Source organism: Sphaeramia orbicularis, chromosome 18 (genome assembly GCF_902148855.1).
Source record: "Sphaeramia orbicularis chromosome 18, fSphaOr1.1, whole genome shotgun sequence".
NCBI lineage: Eukaryota > Metazoa > Chordata > Actinopteri > Kurtiformes > Apogonidae > Sphaeramia > Sphaeramia orbicularis.
Genome location: NC_043974.1, coordinates 17,827,471 through 17,850,163, shown reverse-complemented (window position 1 = coordinate 17,850,163; position 22,693 = coordinate 17,827,471). Strand labels below are relative to the sequence as shown.

General features: G+C 36.6%; 1 protein-coding gene across 1 annotated transcript in view; it reads right to left on the bottom strand.

Moving 5' to 3' along the window:
* The window catches only part of ank2b (ankyrin 2b, neuronal), a 293,858-nt gene that overhangs the window by 194,564 nt on the left and 76,601 nt on the right, over positions 1 to 22,693 (bottom strand). The window lies entirely within an intron of this gene.

The window sequence follows — 22,693 nt, the reverse complement described above, 5'->3', positions numbered from 1 at the left end:
TCTGTGGCTGTGTGGAGCGCCGAGCCAGGCGAAGGGAGGGAGGAGGGGGGAGTGGTCGGATGGGAGGGAGGAGGGAATAAGAAGAGGGCGCACAATGGTGTTGCTATGGCAGCAGCTGCCACCAGTGTTTATCTGGAAACCTCACTGGAGAAGCAAACTAGCACCACACACATCACATGTGTTTTGGTGGAAACCTCTGAACCTCTTGGATTTTTTTGCACTTTTTTTTTTTTTACTGTTAAAAAACTTTTGATAACAACAATTAGACTTTATGTTAAAATATTTAGAATTTAAGGAGTTTGAGTGATGAGAAAAATGGCAAGATTGAGCTTCATTCCTTTGGTGACATTTCTTACTCAGAAATTCTAAATGCTCTTTGTTATAATATATTATTTGTGAATGTTTCTTCAATCATTTTCTTTAAGCCTAAGAAGTGAAACACCTTGAAAAAACAGAAACTACACAGTATTTTCTGTTTTTTTAATGAAATAACGGACACTGTCACACTCCTGCAAGTGTTATTTTTTCTAATTATTTCACTTATATGATGTGAAGTTTTGATAAATTGTCACTATAAGACTTATTTTGAGTTCAAGTAGAGAAATTTTAAAAAAAAAGTATTAAAATTGTCTAAAACAATGAAAAACTGAGACTGATTTTTTTTTCCCCTTATCACTTAGCGTGACAAAAATAACATTGTTAGCCTAGATTACTTTTTTACGCTTACAAACTGGAATTGTTTTTGTTGTTCGGTGATCTTGATTCTATGATCTTGATATTGTTATCATTCATTTATGTAATTGGCATTTTTTACAGGGCAAAACTACCAAACATTCACTATTTCCAAAATACAAAGTCACCCAAATAGAATATTATTTGACATTCCATAAAGAAAAATTAAATAAAACACGTATCTGAAAAAACTGTTGCATCATGCCCTTTCCAATCAAGGCAATTATTTAATGTAAAAAAAAAGTCAAAACTTTTAGTTTCCAGGGTTTCAGGAGGTTAAACACAATGTAAACAAATTAATCACAAAATCACACATTATTGACACTAAAAACATCCAAAAAGCATTATATTGTTGTCAGTTTGCTCCCAGTACAATCAGATTATTACACGCCCATGTACGGTCCTATAGTTAATTATGTATTTAATAAAATTTTACACTCACAATATTTTTCATTTGCAGAGAGCTTATACGACAGAAAAGTTAAGTCAGAAAGGCTGCTAGCATTCGTGAAACAAGAACAGCTAACGAAATATTTGAAAATTGATTTTTTTTTTTTTTTTTGTGTGTGTGTTTTGTTTTGTTTTTTTTTCCAAACTTAACAGGATTTTTTTTATATGTTCTGTACTGTAAGACTAGACTATCAGGGTTAGACACTGCGATTGCTTTTGTTATTTTTCATTATTTTCCTGAAATGATCATCATTGTCGGAAACATATTTACTGAAGAACGATTTACATTTTAAACTAGGGCTGTCAAAATTAACGCATTAACAGATAAATCCATCATCACGATTAATCTGATTAAAAATTTTAATGAAATTAATCCATGTGCAGCACCAAAAAAAACCAAGATGGAATAGTCGACAGTCATAAAGTGTGATGCACACACTGCAGGAAGGAGTTTTCTTTTCACCAAAGCACTTCCATCTTAAAATACCACATTAACACAAAACATACGTTAGTCTGGGATTCTGCTAGCACTTCGGCTAACGTATCACCCAGCTTGCGACAAACATGTTAAGTGCATATATATTCCCTTCTTCCTTGAGTCTGTTTGTTCATGCAAAATGAAACGTGATTAATATAGATTAAAAATGAATGATATTTAATCGTAATTAATCAAAATTAATCCACGCCAACCCAATGATTAATCTGATTAAACATTTTAATAATTTGACAGCACTATTTTAAACCTTTACAGTTAAGAGAATAGCGTAAAACATAACCACAAATGAGCCAAAAGTAATGCCTTTAATCTGGTTGGTCTATCTAAAACAAACACAACCTTATTTAAACAGACTTGAGGCCTGAAATGTTGTTTTTTTTGCTTGATTAAGACTAAATGACTGTAAATTCATCAATTTTCTAATATGATCAACTGTACTTTCTATCTCATTACAAGTAATTTAACCCTTTCATGCATGAATTATGAGAACCTTAGTCAATATTTTTTTCTTGAGTGTTTTTATTCCTCTTTAGGCATGAAAAAAATAATGCAACTGATTTTTTTTTATTTTTTTTTTTTTATGAACCTATTTGTCGTGGAGTTACAAAAATGTCCACCCAGCTGGACACCATGTATTTAAGTTTTGAAGCAAAGAAACATTTATTTAAAAATCATCATCAGAAAGTGATATACTGTGTGAAAACTATGAAATAAAAACATTTTTAATGCCACTAAATTGCATTTTATCATACTCTAATATTAGTTATGACTCATTTCATGAAGATAATATCCTCCTGAGACCCAGGAATTTGACAGTTTTAGCTTTTTGACATTAAAAAAAATGTCTTGATTGGAAACTGCATAATGCAACAGTTTTTTTTCAGTTTTTTTTTTTTTTTTAAATTTGTATAATATTGATTAATTCTTTAATGGAATGTCCTTTGCATTGGACAGCATTTAAGTAAAACTGTCAAACTTTTGTCCCCTATAGAGGACAAAATGCATTGCTGGGTTTCAGGTGGATATGCAAAAAAAAAAAAAAAAAATTGTTTGTTAATTACAGTCTAATAACAATTAGCAATTGATTTACACTAAACCATGTTACTACAGATCAGGTTTATCAAGAGCAGCAAAGTTCCAGTAATTGTATGAATGTCAGTGTTTGGGATGGTGCATAAGCATCCACTGTGTTGGCTGATATGGATCTAAAACAATAAAACCCATGAATATATCAGAGAACAGCTGGAGAATAACTGTCCACTGGAGTGACCACTGTGCATGAAAGGGTTAAATATATTAAATGATGAAAAGTGTTAATATTGGCTACCAACTGTCAATACTGTAAAAATGAACACTGAAAACTGGACTGAAAAGCCTCCAGTAACACAAGGTGACAAAGCCTCATGGATGTTTCTTTAAGCACATGTGAAATAGAGGCCAACATGCTCCATAAGATTCAGTCAATAAACTTCCTTCCAGTGAGGATTACATCCCAGACACACACAGCAAATCCACACCGCCTTGTCAGTCTTTGTTGTCTGAAGGCAGCCAGGTCTTAAATCCATGCGTACCCACACACACCCCACCCTCACACATACACCCTCACACACACACACACGGTCAGCTTTATGAGTTGCTTTGACGATTCTTCAATTGGCTGTATCTTAATGACGGCCCCTGGCGATCATCTAGTACCAGCAGGTTGAAACAGCATTCATTACTGGGAAAAACAACTCCACATTCTGCGTTCATCATCAACATCCTTTGTTCACAGTTGAACCGAAATGAAAAAATTATGTAAATATGGTTTCGTGATTTTTTTTCAGTCCCTGTTCTGTCTTTTTGTCCAGGTCTTTGTTTTGGTGTTCACTCCCTCCTCATCCCACCTCAGTCACCCTCTCACGTTTACACCTGCCACTGTCAGCTGTTCTATCAGCTACTGATGGTGTGTGAGGTGAGTTAAGGTGACAATAGCAGACGGAGGTAGCAGCTAGCCCGGCCGCAAATTCAATTCTATCCAGTTAACTTTATTTATACAGCAGCACCTGAGGGTTGAAGAAATACCATAGGTATAAGAAAGGCTATTACCTCTGCCAAGGAGGTTATGGGATCATTCGCATGGGTTTGTAGTGTGTGAGAGAAAGACTACACAAAAATACTGCACTGATTTACAAGATAGAAGCGTCAGTCCGTTAAAATTATGCTAAATATTAACATGTTCTTTGAGCTGTAAATGGAATTACACCATTTAATTGTGATAAAAAGAGTTAACACTATCGATAATGCACATAAAAATCAACAAATACACAAAAAAATTAGACAAGACAAAACCAGACAAGACAAGACAAGATATGATAAGATAAGACCAGACAAGACAAGATAAGACAAGGACAGACAAGAGAAAACAAGACAAGATAAGATAAGACCAGACCAGACAAGACCAGACCTGACCTGACCAGAAAAGATAAGACAAGATAAAATAAGAAAAAACTTTATTCATCCCAAAGGAAATTATTGTGCCAAAGATGCATAGCAAAAACAATATAGTGCAAAATGTGCTGCAGCAGGATATATACAAATAGAAAACAAGATGAAATGACCATATAACAAGTAACAGGATAAAACAAGTGGTGCCAGGCACAACAAACCCCACCCCTCGCATATATTGCAGCTTATTTTGGCATCGATCCAGCTGATGTCATCATGTCTATGCATGTACTGATGTCAGGATATCAGTTGCCTCTATATATGTGCCACGTTTGAAGTAAATTGAAACAAAATTGATGTTTTTTTAGACATTTGAAATTTTGCCCATTATGAGTAAATAAAAAAAAAAAAAGAAAGATTAAAAAAAAAAAAAAATTAATTAAAAAATTGACCTTTGACATACTTTTCCCAAAATGTAATCAGATCTATTCTGGGTCACTGGCAACCTATAAACCCAAATTCGTATGAATTCAACCAGTAGTTTTGCTGGTACAGACATTTGAAATTTTGCCCATTATAAGTAAATGGGAAAAAAAGGATTAAAAAAATTCATAAAAAAAAATTTACCTTTGACCTACTTTTCCCAAAATGTAATCACATCTAGTCTGGGTCACTGGCAATCTATAAATCCAATTTGGAAGGATTTCAACCAATAGTTTTGCTGCTAGAGTGTTAACAATCAAACAAACACACAAACCAACTAAAAACAATACCCCTTGCCTCCCCTTTGAGTGGCAGGGTAGAAAAAGAAAAAAAAGTGTTAACTGCTTTACTAGGAAACTGCATCAGTGTCCTTGGTGTATTGCACCAAATGAGGTATATGCACCAAATGAGGTATATGCAAACCAGACTGAGGTGATCACTATATAAAAAGAAAGATCACATATAGGACCAGGATATATACAGATATATATAAAAATCGAGACTTGCATTTTATTGATGAAAACAGATCAAGTCGCCACCTCTTGTATTAAAATCATCTCAATCCTTCCCACCATAAAGCAGAGTCAAACATTTGGTATGAGTCATGAAATTTTATTAAAATGAAAAAAATCGGTGTTATCACCTCCAATCAGAGGTTTTCTGTCATATTCTACTACACCTCATTCATTTATTTGACCATTTTATCATTCTATTCTCAACAGCTGGACTCACTGGATTTTGCTTTGTAAAACCACTGCCTTGATCGGTTCATTTATTCCTCATTTTCACGTTTGAAATAACATATTAAAACACCGCAGTGACTCAACAAACGCAGGCTGCTGATTGGCTGTTTTTGACAAGGAAGTGTGGTAGGTTTACGAGCACTTCGTGGCCTCAGTTCTCCACAGGAAAACACAGTATGAAAGCAACACAAAGCCTTGTAAATATTCTAAATATAGCTCACACGTGGATGACTTGGAATGGATATTGATCTTTTTGGGCAAGCCTTTCTTCAGCGGAAAAACCAGCACAAAAACTAACCTTCTCAGAGCCTCATATGGTTCTACATCAGTGAACATTCAGGCACCGATCACCACACCACAAATATAACTCTTCCATTAAGCTCAAACTCCACTGAATAATATATAATGAATGTGCATTATTACCTCCAACCTCTTATGAAAGTATTTTCATATATATTACTGTGCAAAAATACCAAACATTCACCTCCAGTTTCTTTTAGGTGAAAATTCACTCACATATACTATAATTTTTTGCTATTTAAAATACATAAAATAAACAAATAAATAACAAAAAGCACAGGCCTACACATTACTAACACCAAAAACATGCAAAAATTGTTGAATTGGATTACATTGTTGCTAGTTTATTCCCAGTAGAGTCACATTATTAAATGGTCATGTATGATCCTTTTTAAAGTTAGAGATTTTTAGTTTAATTTTTTTTAACCTGTTTAACCCTGACCATATTTTCAGGGGAAAAATGCCTAAAAAGACATACCCAAAGTAAATGAAGAATTACTTCACAATAATAACGTTCATATGGATGTTCTTGGTGTCTATGGACATTTAGAGACCTCACAGAATCTATTCCCATTGTCGAAAATATTGTATCTATTACTATGCCTGAGTAAACTGTAACAAACTAAAAGAGAAATTAGATTTTTTTTATCCTCGCCTGTTTTTTTTCGGCTGGATTGACGATGATATGCATAAATTAATTGTTCGTGTCAAAGATTTTTAATAGCGTATATTTCACCCCACAAAGATTAAAAATCATGTTTGAACATTAAAGTTTGCACTACAATACACTTTTGATGTACTTTTATTAACATTAGGGTCTAAACTTTAAGTAAAAGTTGAAAAAAACATCAATTGTCCTGATTTATTATATTTTTATAGTAGATGAATATTAATATGGGCTGATAGGGCTAAAGAGCATATTTATTTTGCACTGTTTCTTCTGCAGGTCAGTGTTGTACAATTATGTGTTGTTCTTGCATCTGTCTCACTGTTTGCTCCAACAAAATAAGATGTTAATAAAGACTCAAATGAGCAGCAAGTTTACAGTTTTACGCAGCAGAAATTAACTAGTGAAACCTAAAGTGATGTTGTCAAACCAGTGTATATGGCTGACTATGTGTTTAGTATGTAATTACACTGACATGTCAGGTATGACAATAGTCGTTTACTTGTACTAAAAAAAAAATTATGTATTAATTAGTGCTTTAAACCAAGAAAAAGTACTGTGTTGTGTATACAGGCACAACCTTTATTTTTAGTAAATATAACTCCTGCATTGACCCCAAACTGGACTGAATAATCTATAAAGAATATGCACTACAACCTCCAACCTCTCATATGATTGTGATGGTATTTCCATTAGTGATGTCCCCATCTGGATTTTTTTTCGCTTCCGATTCGATTTTTTTAATGATTAGTTTTGCCGATACCAATCCGATACTTTTTTTACTATGAATTTTGGATTCAAACTTGGAGTCATTATTTATAGGTTATTATACTATTATTTTACGTGAGATCACAATTGGGCTGAATGTGGAACCTGAACTAAAACACATATGACACCTTTGACTCTTAATAACTTTAGTATAATTTTTGCACTTTCCAAATTCATACTGTGGGACAAATAAAAACCTTTTGGTGCGCTGGTTTAGGCCCACGTGGCGTATGTTTGCCACCTCTGCTATAGCACATCTATGGACAGGTCCGTTCAGGGATTATATGAGGGGGTACGTTCCATGCTGTACGTACCTCACAATTAGGGGTGTAAGAAGTAAAGTAAAGTAAAGTAAATTTTATTTATAGAGCACTTTTCACAGACAGAGTCACAAAGTGCTTTATCAATTCAAATCAGAATCAAATTAAGTTTACAGAGACCCAACAGAATCCTTCAGGAGCAAACACTTGTGATTGGTGACAGTGGCGAGGAAAAACTTCCCTTTAACGGGCTGAAACCTCAAGCAGACCCAGACTCCTGAAGGATGGCTGTCTGCCTTGACCAGTTGGGGTTAAAGAGAGAGAGAGAGAGTAAAGGAGGAGAAAAGAGAGAGCGATAGAGATATAGAGAGACTGGGGGGGGGGGGGGTGACACATGGAGTACGTTATGATGAATACATAGAGTGTAATCAGTCTGTGGTGGTCCTGGGTCAGGTGGGAGACTAAAAAGCCTTTTTGAACAGGAGGGTTTTGAGGTGTTTCTTAAAGCTCTCTACAGAGTCCATGGACCGTAGGTGTAGAGGCAGGTCATTCCATAGACGTGGTGCCACAGCTTTAAAAGACCTGTCACCGCGTGTGCTAAAACAGGTGCGTGGAACCATCAGCAGGTGCTGTCCTGAAGACCTCAAGCTACGAGTTGAGCTGTAGGGCTGGATCAGGGAAGCAATGTATGCAGGGGCCTGGCCATGTAGGGCCCGGAAAGTTAGCACAAGAATTTTGAAATGAAGACGATATAGAACAGGGAGCCAGTGGAGAGATTTAAGGATGGGAGTGATGTGGGTTCTCCTGTTTGTGCAGGTCAGGAGCCTGGCAGCAGAGTTCTGGACAAACTGTAGACGGGCCAGCTCCTTCTTGTTTAAGCATGTAAACAGGCTGTTGCAGTAGTCTAAGCGAGAAGATACGAAAGCGTGAACGATCATCTCGAGCTCATTTGTGGACACCATAGATCTGAGTTTGGAGATGTTGCGTAGGTGGAAGAAACAGTTTTTGACTAGGTGTTTGGAGTAGAATTCTAAAGACATGTCCTGGTCAAAGATGACACCCAGATTCCTCAGTTTTGTCTTTACCGAGGAACTCAGGTCTCCAAGGTGATGTTTGATCCCTGGGATTGCACTATCCGGGGCAATGATGAGGGTCTCAGTTTTGCTGGAGTTCAGCTGGAGGCTGTTATCATTTAGCCACTGCTTCAGCTCTGACAAGCAGTTGATTAAGGAACTCAGTTTGTGGGGCTCAGAGGAGTTAAAGGAGCAGTATATCTGGATGTCAAGAAAATATCAGTCCTGCAATATATCGCAGTATTTCATTTCAAAATACTGTATCGATATTAAAAAGTACTGTATCGATATTTTTAGGTATTTATTTAAATGCAGATATGGTGGAGGTTCATTTTTATTTTTCTTTATTGTTTCTATCTTATTTATTATTACTGAACACTGTTTTATTAAATAATGGTTATTTGAAGCATCCTAAAAGCACTTTTTACTGTCTGAGAGGCAGACGGTAGTTCCTTTGTTGGGATTGCACAAAAATAATCTTCTGATGTTAGTTATGAACTAATAGAAAATGAACATTTGAACAGGATCTTAAACTGTAATGTCTGTAAAACATAATTTAAGTTTTAACAGAGGAAAAAATTGTGATATAGCATCAGATCCTGTTGGGATAAAAAAAAAAAGTGTTTAGTATTTGAGCATATTTCTTTTGGAACTCAATTCTTCAAGGAAATAATCATTTAAAAAAAAAGAAATAAACAAAAAATTGCCTTTTTAACATTATCATGATATATCGGGATTTATCGTATTGTTATCCCAGTATTGTGATTTGTATCGTATCGCCAGATTCTTGTCAATATACACCCCTGCTCACAATGAGTACACGCAAGACCATACGACTGTAGAAAGTGAAAATGACACTTAAGACGCTTTCCTAATTCCTCTAAGTCTCCCACTGTTGTGGAGCTCATTTTCCTTTTCCTTACTTATGGAAACTTTAATTTGAGGAGGTGGGAGGGACATCCTTATTTTCCACTATATTTGATGGTGCAAAAATACCAAATACTCACACTATCCAGCTTCTTTTACGTGAAAAATTCACCCTCTTCTTGCAGCCGAAATTAACTAGAGAAACCTAAAGTGATGTTGTAAAATCAGTGTATATGTCTGACTATGTGATATGAACTATAATAATAATAATCTTTTACTTGCACTAAAGATTTTTAATGTGGAATGTAGTGTTCAAATATAGGCTTCAACCCCAGAAACAGAAATGTGTCATATGTATACAAGTAGAGTCTTTATTTCTAGTAAATATTAGTAAGTATAACTCGTGCATTAAGTTCTAATGAATGTGCATCGTTACCTCCATCTTCTCAGACTGGCTACAGCTTGATTAACTCTTTCTATGTGTTTCAACCTGTGACTGAATGGAGTCATGCCAGTGCCAGAGGACACACCTGTGTGTTGGCACCTGAAGGCGGAAAGAAGGGGAAGATGGCAGCAGCAGCAGATGGAAGAGGAGGAAGAGGAGGAAAAGGAGGATGACACCGACATGGGACAGAGTGGAGGATTAAATGTGTGTGTGTTGAGATCTTCTGGCTGGACCAGACCGGACCAGACGCCACCAAAATCATCATCATCATCAAACACAGGCAGATATGTTAATTCTAGTCCCTATTAGACTGACTCCATCTGTTACAGACTTCATAATTACATCTTCCTGGGGTGTTTCAGACTTAATGTGGAGAAGTTTACTCTTCTCTAGCTCTACTCGATCACAGTACATCACAATAACAAAAAATATTTATTTTTTAAAGAATCATTATCTAATGATGAGTAACTGTAAAGACTCCATGACACGGGCATTGGAACTGGCTTGAAAACTGTTTCGTAATTTCCAGAAAACAGTGTGTCATTGTTAGTAGTGACCTCATGCTCCACTACCAAACATATTCAAGACCTGAAGTCATCGTAAAAGGCTTAACAATCCTGCTTTTCCCATCAAATCACACTGCCTTCCTGTGTGTCACTGAACTGAACAGGCAATGGTAAGATTTTGGATTCTTCCCTCATGGTCAAACCACATGTTCAATATTTCACACTGTGCATGTAATCCTTTACTCATATGCAAATTACCTTCAAGAGATTTATTTCCATCTGCTGACACACTAGAATATTTCATATCCAGCACATGTTAAACACCATCTCATGTTGTATATCACAATGGATTACAGTATAAGCCCATCAGTGTAGTTCATGTGTATTTGTATGTATTCTTTGAGCCCATAGTTTTAACAGTAGGATCAGTTTTAAGCACGTATATACTAAACAAGAACAATGACAACAAACCACAAAAATACACACATATAGAAGAAATTTGCAATAATAGACAATCCTTAATTCAAATTAAGATGAATCTACTCCAACATGACTTCCAACAGACTACTTCACGCTACTTTGCAATAGATCTGCATTTCCCAAAAGAAGCTGAGGACCTGTTTTTACTGGATCACCAATTGGTAGAATCAAAAATTTTGCAGAAATAAAGTTGCAAATTTATGAGAAAAGAACTTTGCTATTCTCTAATATTAAAATGCACATTTACAAGAACAATTTGTGCATGTCTTGAGGATCATACAGTGAAATAACAAACAAAATGGACAAACTCTCTGAGATCATTTATGTTTCTTTACATTTACAAGAAAATATGAATATTCTCTCAAATTATAGTTGCAAAGTCACAAGGAAAATAGTCTATCAGAGAAAGAATTAGTTGGTTTATGATTTCTGTCATCTGTCAGTGTCTTGTTAGCTAACACAACTTGTCAGTGATAGAGATGATTGTGAATATTAACATCTTAGCCGCATTTGACATTCCAATATTCCGTCTTATGATCATGTCTCAAATGAGTTTCAGATATCAAAGTACAATTATTCAATATTGTTTTGATGGTGAAAAAGTCAGTACAAATGTAGATAGTGAAATTCATGATGTATTTTGGATGATGTAAGTTTGGGTCCTGAGGGGAAACTGTATTAAGGTTGTGGGTCGTGAGCTGAGATAGTTTGGTAAGCCTTGTTAGAGTTGACGATCGTTCCCGAACTTAAATGAAATGGTAAAAAGTTGATTTAATTGAGGCTTGAAGTTGAGCATCTCTCCTCATCCCATGGCTGATGAATCAAGGAGCATTTACATGAATCTGGGGATAAATTTTGGATAAATAATTTTAAAATTACAGTTTTGCATTGTTCTTCTTAACCTTCAAAGATCTAAACAGCTGCAGGCAAAGAAGAATCTACTGACCTAAAATGTCTAACCACTTATCCTATCAATACATGAAAATAATTCAGGTAAAATGCAGTCTCTCAGCCTTTCATCATCAGATATGACCCATGTGGACGTTCAGAGGCTCCACAGAGACTGTGGAAACACCGTCATCTTCTACAGAATAAGAATACACCTCACAGTGATACTTGGACACGTCATCAGTGATAAACCTGGGGTCACAGGGTGTTTCGGGTCTTTAATCATCAGACACCCTCGCCCGGGTGACCCATCCGGGGGTGATCAGACCTCGGCTTGTGTCCAAGTAGCGCACCACGGATCCCCCCTACGGATCCACAGCCATCGGGAGGCCTGTTCTGCGGCCTCGAGGATGTTCTTGGTGGCTTTCCTCAACTGCAGTCTTCTAACACCAAGGAGTTTGAACACTCACTGCAGCGAGCGACCTGCAAAACCTCTGCACCCGATCTCGACTGGTTCGCAGCGGGCTTTCCAGCCATTGCTCCGGCACTCTGTGATGATCTCCGAGTATTTGGCCCTCTTATGCTTGTTTGCTTCGTCGATCCGGTCTTCCCAGGGGACTGTCAGCTCTAATCGTACCACTTGCTTGGTTGACTCCAATGTCAACACCATGTCTGGCCGGAGTGAGGTGGTACCAATGTCTGCCGGGAACTTCAGTTGCCTTCCCAGGTCCACTTGGAGCTGCCAGTCACGAGCGGTGGTAAGTAGCCCTCCTGAGGAGTTGGGCTGGTGGCTTACCTTCTGCCCTGCTCCGATGAAGGTAATTAACCGCTTTGGGGTGACCTGGGACTTGCTGTATTGTATCGCTGTGCAGATGGAATCCACCAAGGATTTTAAAACTTGGTCATGGCGCCAGCAATACCATCCCTCCCCTAGAGCCTTTGGGGAACGGCTCAGGATGTGTTCCAAGGTGCCCCTCCTCCGGTACAGCTTGCACTCTGGAGTGTCTGCCAGGCCCCAGGTGTGCAGATTGGCCAGGTTTGGGAGGACGTCATACACAGATTGTATGAGGAACTTTGTGCGCAGTGGCTCACCTCTCCAGAGCTCTTCCTAGGTTAGTCTGCGAGGTTCCACATGCTCCCACCTTGTCCATGCCCACCATCACCATCTTCTACAACACTGATTCACCAATAAAACCCATGGAGTTGAATAAATGACTGGTTGTTCGCTCTAGTTTCTGAAATATTTTGTTGAAGTCACTTTTCTTCATTTATGAACATCTACATGATCAGTAATGCAAAGTAAAAGCAAAGTGAAGATGATGATATAATAAATGGTGATAAATCACTTAGGAAAGATACAATTTTGACATCACAACAAAAAGACTTTTAGTTCTTTTAGTTCTTTAAGTGGTTAAACTTCTTATTGACTGCCATTAAAAGCTGTCACTTATATCTGTGACCAGCCATATTCATTTTAGGGTAGCTTACATTACTTTTCACAACAAATATGTGAAGACGGTGGAAAAAAAAAAGTTGAATATGTAGCCATGGAAACAATGTCAACCTCTTGTATGGTAAACTCTCATTAATTCCTTTCTGATTATTAAATATGGTGTTTTTTTTTACGGGGTTTGAGATGTGGGTAGCCCCATTAGACTGGCTGCAGCATGAGCTTATGTATGAAGTAACAATCACAGGACTGAAGGCTCCACAGGCTCACACAGTCCGCTACTTACTTCTATTGAACAGAAGTCAGGCATTTTGTCACATAAACACTGTAGCCTTCATTTAAGAGAGCACTTGATCAGATGGTGATGTAACTAGTCAAATATTGCTGCAAAGAAAACACTGAGTTGAGTGTTTTTTTTCTGTCCTGCATGTGGTAGAGGACAGTTTTAGAGAATTCTTGCCAGAAAACAAACTTTATGTCTCCACTAATGTATCGAAGCTTATCAAAGTGTATCTTTCGTACGTCCTGCTTTTACACTGCAGAACATGACAGCCGACATACAGTACACTCACCACTCTGACGTTAATGTGCAGTTCCTCAAACATCACAGAAAAGACTTAATAGCTTTTTTACTGCAAACACAGCCCAGGAATAGCCATTAAAATTTAACAACAGCAGTATGTTTGTGCAAGCAACGCAATTATTTTCTAATGAGACACTGTCAGCAATTATACTCCCCTCTGGCTGATGTTTGCCAACAGAAGAAAAAAGTTATCTCAGGTGCAAAACACCACATATAAAGTATATTGACATCTCCTGTTAGTTAAAAAACGGGGTGTTGTATTACTGTCTCTTGTGGTTGTTCCTGTCAGCACTTCTATAAATGGTGTCATCACCTTTCATTTTGACAGGGATGATATAGGATACAGTAAAATAAGGACAGGAGTCAGACTGACCCTGGTTCTTTGTCCTTTGCTTTGACCGATTCATCAAACATCCTTGGAAAGTATGTGTTAAATAAACTGTACAGTTAGGTGTATAAAAGCAAACATGAAAATGGACCAAAAACTGATGTCATGGTATAAAGCTGGGCCATCTGGACATTGCAACAGTATCAGCTCCTATAGAAGGTACAACTAAACTATACTATGTCTTCCTATAGTTTGCTCTGTCTACAGGCTTTTGTCTGTTGCTGATGTGTGACTAATATTTTTGCATCACTTTAGTCCATTATTATTACCATATATTGACCAGACCTAGATAAAATAAACATGAATCCATATTTTCCTGACATCTCAACATCTATGAGAACTGTAGTGTTTCTATGATAACCTAGATTGTGATGGCTTCATTTGTCCTGCAAGAGTCTTCTAATTAATCAAAACATTAAAACTCCATAGTATCTGTGTTAATCAGACCTACCGCTCATCAAAGTTCAGAAGCAAGACCTGCAGCTAACAGACATAAGGTAATTTTTCATCATTATTTCTTCTTCTGCAGGAAACCAACACAGTATCCAAACTCTGCAAGCTAATGTGGACTGAACCTGAACACTTTAGTGTGGACAAAAAACTAAGGCATCACTATAAATGGAAAGAAATATCCTCACTAGCCTAGCAACATGCACCTGTGACATTAATACTAAAAAGTCAAACCTGCAACACTCTCCATAATAGGGGTGTTAGAAAATATTGGTTCTGCAATATATCGCGATATTTCATTGCACAATACTGTATCGATATTAAAAAGTACTGTATCGATATTTTTAGATATTTATCCAAATGCAGATAAGGCAGAGGTTCATTTTTGTTTTTCAGTTTTCTTTATTGTTTATATCTTATTTATAATTATTTAACACTGTTTTATTAAATAATGGTAATTTGAAGCATCCTAAAAGCACTTTTTACTGTCTGAGAGAGGCAGATGTTAGTTCCTTTGTTTGAGATTGCACAAAAATAATGTTATGATGTTCGTTATAAACTAATAGAATATGAACATTTGAACAGGATCTTAATCTGTAATGTCTGTAAAACATAATTTAAGTTTGAACACAGGAAAATTTTGTGATAAAGCATTAGATCCTGTTGTGATCAAATAAAATTGTGTTTAGTATTTGTGCATATTTCTGGTGTAATTCAATTCTTCCAGGAAATAATCATTTTTTAAAAAGAAACAAACAAAAAATGGCCTTTTTAACAGTATCATGATATATCGTGATATATCATATTGTGATCCTAGTATTGTGATTTGTATCGTATCGCCAGATTCTTGCCAACACACACCCCTACTCCATAAAGTAATACAATTAGTCTAATAACACTGGAACCCCTCAGAGAAGAACATCATATACCAACTTAATAAGATTAATCATAATCTAAGATGGCTGTACATTTCTGAAAACCACAGTCAGACTGTAACTTTGACATCATTTGTCATGTTCTAATTCTATGTCTCTCCTAAACAGGGCTGGTTGAGATGGAGGGTGGATATACAACTCCAGGCCTAAGAGAACATGAGACTTCTGCATCTACTGTAGAAACTCTACCCTGTGATACATATTTCATCTAATAATACATGTTTTCAGTCAGGTAGGAGGGTTTAAGAAATGACTGACAGCTGTAATGACCAATCGCTGATGAGATCCTTTCAGACGTGACAACTGTTTTACTCCATGTCTCATTAAAGAAACTTGGGAAAGTGGGTTAAATTTTCCACAAATAGCATGAATCAGCATCAGCTTCATCTGTATTTATATTTAGTCTTTTGTTTGGACCGAGAAGAGAGAGCTGCAGATGGAAGTTGTGTATTTTCTGGTGTTTTTTCCAACTTATATCCACTCCTGCAGCTTTAACAGACCATTGTGTGTTGTGTTATTGTGTGTTACTATGATGCGTATGTGAGTTTGGTACATCATCTTCTTCCTACTTCAAAAGGTTTGGTCTACAACAGAAGCTAGCGGGTTAAATACTCAGCATGGAGTCACATGCAGTACACACACTGACTGTGTATATTGATCAGGGATAAGCGGATACTGAGACCTGGTTTAACCAAGTAACTGATTGTCAACTGTGTTTGTGTGTGTTTGTGTGTGTGTGTGAGAGATAGGCTATGTGAAGCTAAAACAAGGGTATTCTCTGTTCTCCTCCTCTTTAGTTAAAACACAAAGACGAAACCAAGATGCTTCATTTTATGACCTGAGGAACAAAAAGTCTTTTCACACAGTTTCCCACACAAACTGTGCACACTCACACTCTTAGGCCTCGGTGACATTGACCCGGTCTGACATTACTTCCATTAAGATGCCTGGCTGTGATGGCTTGGGAGGAAAACCCACGTAACACAGCAAAACAAAAGGAACTCCCACATTCCACAGAGCCACTGAACGCCCCTCTACCCACTCAATCACACTCACAGAAATGCATAAAAGTGTCCCACAGCAATCAGAGTGATTTAATAGCCAATGGCTCTGAGTCCTAAAATGTGACTTCACTTTTGTGGATGTGTCTGTCACACTCTCGTCTTGTGACAAATCTGCGCTGACATGTTGGGAAGAAGGAGGAGATAAGTCGATACAAGATAAGCCGTTACAGATATTGTGAATTCAGGTGAGAAAATAGCTTTTCTCTTGGTGTCTGAGCTTCTGTTCCTCTCTTTCAGCAATACTCGCAGTATTAGAGAACAAGGAGATTAACTTCCAGGAAAGATCATGATTATGCACTGGTGTGGATTACCCAAGTGGACCACATGCCCCCAGGCCCCCAGTCCAACAAGGGCCCCGATAATCCACTGTTTCAAACAGACCCGTCTCCGTAGGAATTATACTTCATTTTGGATAATTCAGGACTTCATCTCAGTCAAGACCACTGATCTGGTTCCAAGTGCAAAGAAATCTGACTCTGTAAAACATTCTTTTCAGAGGATTAAATTCCTTTCCCCATTTAAAGAGCTGTTTTATGTAGGGGTGTAAGAAAATATCGGTTCTGCAATATATCACGATATTTCATTTCACAATACTGTATTGATATTAAAAAGTACCATATCGATATTTTTAGGTATTTATTCAAATGCAGATATTGTGGAGGTTCATTTTTGTTTTTTGAGTTTTTCTTTTTTGTCTATATTTTATTTATTATTATTTAACACTGTTTTATTAAATAATGTGTGTTCCTTTGTTGGGACTGAACTAAAATAATGTTCTGATGTTCGTTCTGAACTAATAGAATATGAACATTTGAACAGGATCTTAAACTGTAATGTCTGTAAAACATCATTTAAGTTTGAAAACAGGAACATTTTGTGATATAGCATTTGATCTTGTTGTGATTAAGTAAAAATGTGTTTAGTATTTGTGCAGATATCTGGTGTAATTCAATTATTTGAGGAAATAATCATTTTAAAAAAGAAACCAAAAAAAATTTGCCTTTTTAACAGTATCATGATATATCGTGATATATCGTATCGTGATCCTAGTATTGTGATTTGTATCGTATCGCCAGATTCTTGCCAATACACAGCCCTAGTTTTATGACACCTTAATCTATGGATCCACTGACTTTTTTCCCATTTTTAACTGCATACAGTGTCCTTTACACAAATGAAGAAGGTATTTGAACCTAACATGTTTAGAGGGAACATGGACTTACTGTGTGGATTATGTTGACTGACCTGACAGTATTTCGTTGTCCAAGAAGCACTAGCACACAAAAGTAGAATTTAGAAGAATTTAGGGTTAGGAATCAGATTTAAAAAAAACAAACAAACAAACAAACAAACAAAAGTAACATTATTTCCTACCAGGGTACCCACCGCCTGTCACTGTTAGCAATACCAGCTGATAACAACTCATTAAGGGGCATTTAGCAGATATCCCTGTACATAGATTCATCGTAGTGTCTTCTGTTACAAGACAGATACAGAGAAGCTTATTAACTGAGTTAGCTAATGAGCTGGAAGGCAACAGTAATTAAAACACTCACTGTTTACAACTGAGGTAGAAAAAGCACAAAAGCATCTCTGAAAACACATCACATCAAACCTTGAAGCAGATGAGCTACAGCAGCAGAAGGTCACACAGGGTGCAACTCCTGTCAGCTAAGAATAGGAAACTGAGGCTATAATTCACACAGGTGCAATAGAATTGGACAATGAAAGACATGAAAAATGTTGCCTAGTCTGATGAGTCTCAATTTCTGATGAAACATGTGGATAGAAGGGTCAGAGGTTGGAGTAAACATCATGACAGCATAGATCTACCCTGCCCTCCATCTAGGATACTGGTGGTGTAATGGTATAGAGCAGTGGTTCCCAACCTTTTTTGGCTTGTGACCCCATTTTAACATCACAAATTTCGGGCGACCCCAGACAATCAAAACAGATATTTTTTTAGCTAAAATAAATTTGTTTTTGATCATGTAGTAGTTTGGTATACTATGTTGCAAATAAACGTTAATTTCAGTCAACATTTAGGCCAGGGTGTCAAACTCATTTTAGTTCAGGGGCCACATTCAGCCCAATTTGATCTCAAGTGGGCCGGACCAGTAAAATAACAACAGTGAAAAAGTAAAATTATATTATGATCAGGTTTACAGCTACAAAGTTTCCTTAAAAATCTGAATAACATGAACAACTTGAATTGTCTTAAGAAAAGCAAGTGCAATTTTAACAATATTCTGCCTCAGTTTATCAGTTTATCATTTACACATGTGCATTACAATCACAAAAAACATTTAGTAACAGGCAGAATATTGGTAAAATTGCATTCACTTTTCTTAAAACATTTCTGTTTGTTTGTATTTGTTCAGATTATTCACATTTTTTTATAAAAGTATAGTTTGGTAATGTAAACATTTTCATGTAATTTTACTTTTTTACACCAAAAAAAACAAAGAGAAAATTTGGGGTTGTCATTATTTATAGGTTATTTTGATAATGTATTACTGGGCTGACCCACTTGAAATCTAATTAGACTGTATGTGTCTGTTTGTGAAATCTGAATTAAAATGATTTTGACACCATTGATTGTTAATATCTTCAGTGTAATTTTTGCGTTTCACAAATTCATTCTGCGGGCCGGATTGGACCCTTTGGCGGGCCGGATTTGGTCCCCAGGCAGCATGTTTGACACCTGTGATTTAGGCTATATAATGTATAAAATGCACCTTTTTGGTGTCTGCTTCTCAGTTTCTCTTGGAAATGTCCTAGCCAGGCAGGCAAAAAAATCTTTCCATTCTCTGTTCAGTCCGGTTTTCTGACTGTGACAGTGTCCGGGCAGATTGAAGCGTAGTAACGCATGCAGTCATATGATTGGGTCAATCAAGATATGCCCTCTCAGATGTAATATCCTGCATTTTATTTGAACTCGATTTTTATTAGGAAAAGTGTGCGGTGTTTTAATCTTAATGCAATATATATTGAATAATTAAAAATATTTTTTATATGTAATTTTTTTTAATCAATTACTTGAAATTTTAGGTGACCCCATTTGAACTCCAGGCGACCTCACATGGAGTCGCGACCCCAAGGTTGAAAAACATTGACTTAAATGATTTTAGCAAATGGCTGCAATATAACAAAGAGTGAAAAATTTAAGGTGGTCTGAATATTTTCCACGTAGTCACATGATTGGGTCAATCAAGATATGCCCTCTCAGATATTATATCCCGCATTTTATTGAATTTGATTTTTGGTAGGGAAGGTGTGTGCCGTTTTAATAATATTAATAATACTGGATTGGATTTATATAGCGCCTTTCTAGACACCAAAAGCGCTTTACATTATTGACCCATTATTCATTCGTTTTAATTATAATGAAATATATATTGAATCATTAAAAGATATTTTTATTGATAATTTTTATTTCTATCAATTACTAGAAATTTCAGGCGACCCCATTTGAATTCCAGATGATCCCAAATGGAATCGTGACCCCAAGGTTGAAAAACACTGCTATAGGGGATGTTTTCTTGGCAAACTTTGAGCCCCTTAGTACCACCTGAGCATCACTGAAATGCCAGAGCCCACCTGAGTGTTGTTGGTTGCCCATCCTTTTGTGACCACAGTGTACCTTCAGCAGGATAAGGCATCATATCATCATCTCAAACTGGTTTCCTGAACATGACAGGTACTCGACTGTGCTCAAATGTCCCCCGCAGCCACCAGATCTCATTCCATTAGGGATGCGATAGAACACGAGATTTGCATCATGGATGTACAGCAAATGAATCTGCAGCAACTATATAATGCCATCATGCCAATATGGACCAAAACCTCTAAGGAATGCTTCTGGTACTTTGTTGAAGCTATGCCACAAAGAACGAAGGCAAAAAGAGGTCCAGCAAAGCAATAGCGAGTTGTACCTAATAAAGTGGCCAGTGATTGTACTGTAAATACACTGGACAAGCATCAACATCAAACATCAAGTGGAGAATTCAGATTCCAGATGGGTTCTAGTGGATTATGGGGAGAGCACAACTGTGACAGCGGATTGATAATCCAGGTTTGCACTCAGTGAAGTCTACAATAAGGAACCTCTTTGTGAGTTTAATGCATCTTGTAGGCTCATTGGGAACTCCAGGGCTCATTTTAAGCTCGAATCATCATGACAATCAGACCATTCTGCATTTAAAAGAACCTGCACTTGGTAGCATCGAGCCACGTGTCCTGTCAGCTGGCAGCCTGCCTGCCACAGAGACAGAGCGAAGGAGGGGGCATCTGGCCAAGCGCCAGGCTCTCTGAATATTTTATGAAAGGGGGAAAAGGTGGGGAGGTGAAAGGGTGGAGCTGGGTATGAGGGGAGGGGGCAAAAAGGAGGGGAAAGTGAAATGGAAGGAGGATTGAGAATAAGAACGACACAAATGGTAAGTTCCATGGCGTTCATTCAACTGTAAGGCAGCCATAATTATCATATTGGCACTAGTTGTTAATTTATGATACAATTTTCACTCGAAGAACTCATTGGATTCAGCATTAATCCTCCATTTGTTGTTGAGCCCTTTGAGACACACTTCACATGGAAGAAAACGAAAGAGATGAGAGCCAGTTAAAAAAAAAAAGTCTCCCAAAAGTATTCCCTTTAGCTCTTATTGTGTGCGTATATTGTTATTCATTTTTTCCTGATTCTTCATTGTGAACATTTGGGAGCTTTGGCAGCCTTTAAATGCATCAAATTTAGCTGTTTCTATTTTTCAACACATATGATTTTTATTTAGTTCTTCAGTTTCAGCCCAGTTTGGTGTAAATGAACCTTTGCAGAGCAGTTTGTAAATACTATATTTCGTTCAATAAAAACTAAAAATCTGATACTGGTCATCTGAGGCTGTTTTGACTTTGTTACCATGGCAATGCTTTGATTTTAACATATGACCTATATATTTTATTATATGATCAATTATATTTATCAAACAGTGGAAATAAAGGCCAGTAATTCAGGTCTGTATAAAATAAAGATCTGTTACCTTCTGTAGTGTTTGCAAAAATTCATTTTATCTAGAAGGTAGGGATGTAACGATATGAAAATTTCATATCACGGTTACTGTGACCAAAATTACCACGGTTATCATTATTATCGCGGTATTGTTGAAATTGTGCTCAAAATGTTCAAAAAGTACTAATACACACACTGAAATAATTTAACCAAATTGTAATTAAAAATAAATAAATAAACAAAATATTAGTCACAATGTACCTCCTGTTGCAGAAACATTCAAATGTTAACCTTTAGTGGTCTGAACCTATTTTGTCTGTTTTTCAGTCCTTTTGATTTTGCCTTTATATACTATATAAACAAATGTTTCCTATACCCATGTTTGGGATCTTTTTTTTCAGCACAACTTCACTTATATCACCTGTCTATTATTTTTTTTACTTTAACCTACTATAAAAACACAAAAGGACAAAAAACACAAAAAAAATACATATAAAACCCGATTTGAAAAATGTATATACTTTATTGCATAAATAACACAAATATGCTTAACGAACCTTTTCAAAGACTTTAAAAGTGAATATTGGTTCTAAATATTAGGTATAAAAAATCAAAATTGTAATGAATTAAAACTATACTCAAATATTTGACCTAAAAGCAGATCTTTACATAGGCATTTTCTCCAGAAAAGTGTGGTAATCAAACGCAGTTATCATGATAATTAGAATTTAAACAGTAATATTAACCGTCTGCAATTTTACCGTGGTTTATTGTTATACCGGTAATCGTTACATCCCTACTAGAAGGTAAACATTAGTAGGAATGCAATCATTACACTTCAATCATTCATTTTAACCACAATACCAACTATGCTTATGTGATTAAATCCGTTAGATTGAAATATCTCTGCACTACAATTTAATATTCTATTAACAAAATGTCATTCACACTCACTAACAAATACTGGATTGATGCTGAAACTGACCAAAATATTTTCTTCAGGTACAGTAGGTAAAGACTGTGTCTAAATACAGTACAGTGTACGTACATCTGTGTGAATGCCACAGGGTTTAATGAGGCTACTGGCAGCTGCCGATGACCTGCTCAGGACAGAGGCTAAAAAAAGCAGTAATGAAGCATTGATCGCACCAACGGGCTGATACATAGCATGACGGTGTTACATCTGATCCGCCAGTAAATCTGCAGAGCGGGCAGCTTTGACAAATGACACAGGGT